The sequence below is a fragment of the Danio rerio genome, chromosome 11 (assembly GCF_052040795.2).
Source record: "Danio rerio strain M-AB ecotype USA chromosome 11, GRCz13ab, whole genome shotgun sequence".
NCBI classification, from domain to species: domain Eukaryota; kingdom Metazoa; phylum Chordata; class Actinopteri; order Cypriniformes; family Danionidae; genus Danio; species Danio rerio.
In genome coordinates, this window is record NC_141031.1 from 43587344 (window position 1) to 43592365 (window position 5022).

Here is a 5022-nt window from a genome sequence, read left to right on the forward strand (position 1 = left end):
CTGCTGCAGGCTGTCCTGCGGCCCCATATTAACCATACACTTTCATCTTAAAGAGCGTTTTGTGCCGGTGGTCTGACTGTGAGACAGATGTTCTGGCCGCAGCTCGCTCTCTCCACTTCCACTGCTGTCATGGGAAGGAAATACAGAAATCAAAGACACTCTGCCTGAATAAAAGATGATTGTGGAAGATTCCTTTATATTTTCCACCAGGTGAATACTGTTAATGCATCATTCATATCCTGCATTGTAAGTATATCAGTAAATTAGCAGTTTTACGTATTTTGGGATTCATGTTTTAAAGGGCACCTATGGTGAAAATCATCTTTGGTAGGTCGTTTGGACAAAACTGTGTGCAGGTATAGTGGTTCTACAGTCATATTGGAGTGATATAAAGTGTGAATGGATGAAGGACCCTACTGGACCATATCTATGAGCTGATAACCACTAATAAGGCCCATTCAATCAAGTGATTACATTCGAAGCGGGTGGGTTAAAGAGTGTTTCTCAACCACGTTCCTGAAGGTGCACCAGCTCTGCACATTTTCCATGTGTCCTTCACCAAACACACCTGATTCAGATCACCAGCTCATTAGCGAAGACTGATAGACCTGTAATAGGTGTAAAAGACAAAGGAGACATCCAAAACATGTAGTGCTGGTGGGCCTCCTGGAACGTGGTTGAGAAACACTGGGTTAAAGAGTCATTCATTTTCTTGTCGGCTTAGTCCCTTTATCAATCCGCGGTCGCCACAGCGGAATGAACCGCCAACTTATCCAGCAAGTTTTTACGCAGCGGATACCCTTGAAGCCGCAACCCATCTCTGGGAAACATCTACACACACACACACACACACACGCACAAACACACACACACACACACACACACACACACACACACACACACACACACACACACACACACACACACACACACACACACACACACACACACACACTCTCACACATTACGGACAATTTAGCCTACCCAATTCACCTGTACCACATGTCTTTGGATTGTGGGGAAAACTGGAGCACCCGGAGGAAACCCACGCGAACGCAGGGAGAACATGCAAACTCCACACAGAAACACCAAATGAGCCGAAGATCGAACCAGCGACCTACTTGCTGTAATACTTGAATAATATTTATTAACATTTTGCTAATATTAGTATCCATATTCAATATCTAACCAAAGCACTGCAAGTTAACATGATCAATGAACAATTTTATTTCAATTATTGTTAACAAAAATGAACAGATACTGTAGTATCTTTTTACTAACACATTAAACCAACACAACCTCATTGTAAAGAGAAAACATGAAATTTAACAGCAAAATCAACCCAACTTTCGGTTTAAACAAACCAGGAGTTGTTTTAGTTAGATGAACAACAGCAATAACTTTCCTGATAGAAAACAAATGCAGACAAACAATATGAATAATATTGCTTTATATTTACAAAAAATATTTACAAGTGTAATATAAAAACTGTATAAAAATAACTCGACACTCTCTGAAATAAAGGTATGCGAGCTTTTACTGGGGTGGTACCTTTTCAAAAGGTTCACATTTGTACTTAAAGGGTCCATATTGGTACCTCAAAAGCATATATTAGTACCTAAACATTTTAAGAGGAACACTTTTGTACTTTTTAGGTACTAATATGTACCCTTGAGGTATTAATATGGACCTTTTAGATACAAATTTGTTGAAAAGGTACCACCCCAGTGACAGCTCACGTACCTTTATTTCTGAGAGTGTATACATATCTGTAACTGTCTCTGGCAAAAAAACAACAACTTGGACGAGCAATACATTCAACTTCTATTGTTATGTTTAAGTTTGACAAAGTTTTGTTGTATCACAGGGTTAATTTCTCATTTCACTCACAAGATTACTCATAAAAATGGAATAAAATATAAAAAACAAACCAACAGAATGTCAGTTTGTAATGGAGGTAGAGAAAATAACCACTAGGTGGTGCACACTTCATTCATCTGAACTAATCTACACTTCGGGAGCATTTTATGATCCCAATGTTTGTCAATTATTAAATGAAGTAAAGATATAAATAATTACACTTCACTAATGTAAAGAATCAAGAGGTCGACCAATATATCAGTAAGACCAATATTTGGTATTTTTAAATGATTCTCATTACCTCTGCATAACCTGTTTGGTGAATTGATTTGCGGAATGGCAGAAAGTCTGATGCATTTTGTTAACTGTTATTCTGAATGCCCTCGTGATTAACGTCATGTCATTTACTCTAAGCATTTAAACAATTAAATCAGACTTAAACCATCCTGACTTCTTAAAAACATTCATCTGCACTAAAGTAGCGATGTACACTGTAAAAGTGATTAAACCCATTGGTTTTTAAGCAATTAGTTGACTTTACTTAAAAAAACACTGGGTTTACTCACTTTAAGTAAGGTCAACTAATTTTTTACTAAGCAATGCATTTAGAAATATTTGTTTTTGCTCATTCAAACTACTTATTTAAAATTAGCTGACAGCACAATTCTTGAGATTTCATTAGGACAACTTATATTTTTTATGTTCAATCCACATAAATCTTTTAAACGTGTTAGGTTAAATTAATCAATTTGTGTTGGGACAACATGAATGAATTGTGTGGAACCCTGCATTTTTTTACAGAGTGGGTTTGCTACATTTTTCTTTAAAGTAAACTCAACTAATTGCCTTAAAAGCAATCGGTTTACTCACTTTTTAAAGTAAAGTCAAATAATCACTTTAAAAAGAATTAACTTACTCGCTTTAAGCCATTAGTTGACTTTACTTAAAGTGAGTAAATCCATTGCTTTTTAAGCAATTTATATGACTTTACTTTGAAAAAGTAAGCAAACCCATTGCTTTTAAAGTGATTAGTTGACTCTACTTTAAAAAGTTAGCAAATCCATTGCTTTTAAAGTGATTAGTTGACTCTACTTTCAAAAAGTGAGTAAATCCATTGCTTTTAAAGCGATTAGTTGACTCTACTTTAAAAAGTTAGCAAATCCATTGCTTTTAAAGTGATTAGTTGACTCTACTTTCAAAAAGTGAGTAAATCCATTGCTTTTAAAGCGATTAGTTGACTCTACTTTAAAAAGTTAGCAAATCCATTGCTTTTAAAGTGATTAGTTGACTCTACTTTCAAAAAGTGAGTAAATCCATTGCTTTTAAAGCGATTAGTTGACTCTACTTTAAAAAAGTGAGTAAATCCATTGCTTTTAAAGCGATTAGTTGACTCTACTTTAAAAAAGTGAGTAAATCCATGGCTTTTAAAGCGATTAGTTGACTCTACTTTAAAAAAGTGAGTAAATCCAATGCTTTTAAAGCGATTAGTTGACTCTACTTTCAAAAAGTGAGTAAATCCATTGCTTTTAAACCGATTTGTTGACTCTACTTTAAAAAGTTAGCAAATCCATTGCTTTTAAAGTGATTAGTTGACTCTACTTTCAAAAAGTGAGTAAATCCATTGCTTTTAAAGCGATTAGTTGACTCTACTTTAAAAAAGTGAGTAAATCCATTGCTTTTAAAGCGATTAGTTGACTCTACTTTAAAAAAGTGAGTAAATCCATGGCTTTTAAAGCGATTAGTTGACTCTACTTTAAAAAAGTGAGTAAATCCATTGCTTTTAAAGCGATTTGTTGACTCTACTTTAAAAAGTTAGCAAATCCATTGCTTTTAAAGTGATTAGTTGACTCTACTTTTAAAAAGTGAGCAAATCTATTGCTTTTAAAGCGATTAGTTGACTCTACTTTAAAAAAGTGAGTAAATCCATTGCTTTTAAAGCGATTAGTTGACTCTACTTTAAAAAAGTGAGTAAATCCATTGCTTTTAAAGTGATTAGTTGACTCTACTTTAAAAAAGTGAGTAAATCCAATGCTTTTAAACCGATTAGTTGACTCTACTTTAAAAAGTGAGTAAATCCATTGCTTTTAAAGGGATTAGTTGACTCTACTTTAAAAAAGTGAGCAAATCTATTGCCTTTAAAGCGATTAGTTGACTCTACTTTAAAAAAGTGAGTAAATCCATTGCTTTTAAACCGATTTGTTGACTTTACTTTTAAAAAGTGAGTAAATCCATGGCTTTTAAAGTGATCAGTTGACTCTACTTTTAAAAAGTGAGTAAATCCATTGCTTTTAAACCGATTAGTTGACTCTACTTTAAAAAAAGTGAGTAAATCCATTGCTTTTAAAGCGATTAGTTGACTCTACTTTTAAAAAGTGAGTAAATCCATTGCTTTTAAAGTGATTAGTTGACTCTACTTTAAAAAAGTGAGTAAATCCATTGCTTTTAAAGCGATTAGTTGACTCTACTTTTAAAAAGTGAGTAAATCCATTGCTTTTAAAGCGATTAGTTGACTCTACTTTAAAAAGTTAGCAAATCCATTGCTTTTAAAGTGATTAGTTGACTCTACTTTCAAAAAGTGAGTAAATCCATTGCTTTTAAAGCGATTAGTTGACTCTACTTTAAAAAGTTAGCAAATCCATTGCTTTTAAAGTGATTAGTTGACTCTACTTTCAAAAAGTGAGTAAATCCATTGCTTTTAAAGCGATTAGTTGACTCTACTTTAAAAAAGTGAGTAAATCCATTGCTTTTAAAGCGATTAGTTGACTCTACTTTAAAAAAGTGAGTAAATCCATGGCTTTTAAAGCGATTAGTTGACTCTACTTTAAAAAAGTGAGTAAATCCAATGCTTTTAAAGCGATAAGTTGACTCTACTTTCAAAAAGTGAGTAAATCCATTGCTTTTAAACCGATTTGTTGACTCTACTTTAAAAAGTTAGCAAATCCATTGCTTTTAAAGTGATTAGTTGACTCTACTTTCAAAAAGTGAGTAAATCCATTGCTCTTAAAGCGATTAGTTGACTCTACTTTAAAAAAGTGAGTAAATCCATTGCTTTTAAAGCGATTAGTTGACTCTACTTTAAAAAAGTGAGTAAATCCAATGCTTTTAAAGCGATTAGTTGACTCTACTTTCAAAAAGTGAGTAAATCCATTGCTTTTAAAGCGA

At 33.5% G+C, this 5022-nt stretch overlaps 1 long non-coding RNA gene across 1 annotated transcript; it reads left to right on the forward strand.

Annotated features, from left to right (window-relative positions):
* Positions 1-1123: 1123 nt before the first annotated feature.
* Positions 1124-4578, forward strand: LOC147841889 (uncharacterized). The gene is made up of 3 exons (XR_015503032.2): positions 1124-3042; positions 3755-4058; positions 4111-4578. It is a non-coding gene; the product is annotated as an uncharacterized LOC147841889 (long non-coding RNA).
* Positions 4579-5022: the final 444 nt, after the last annotated feature.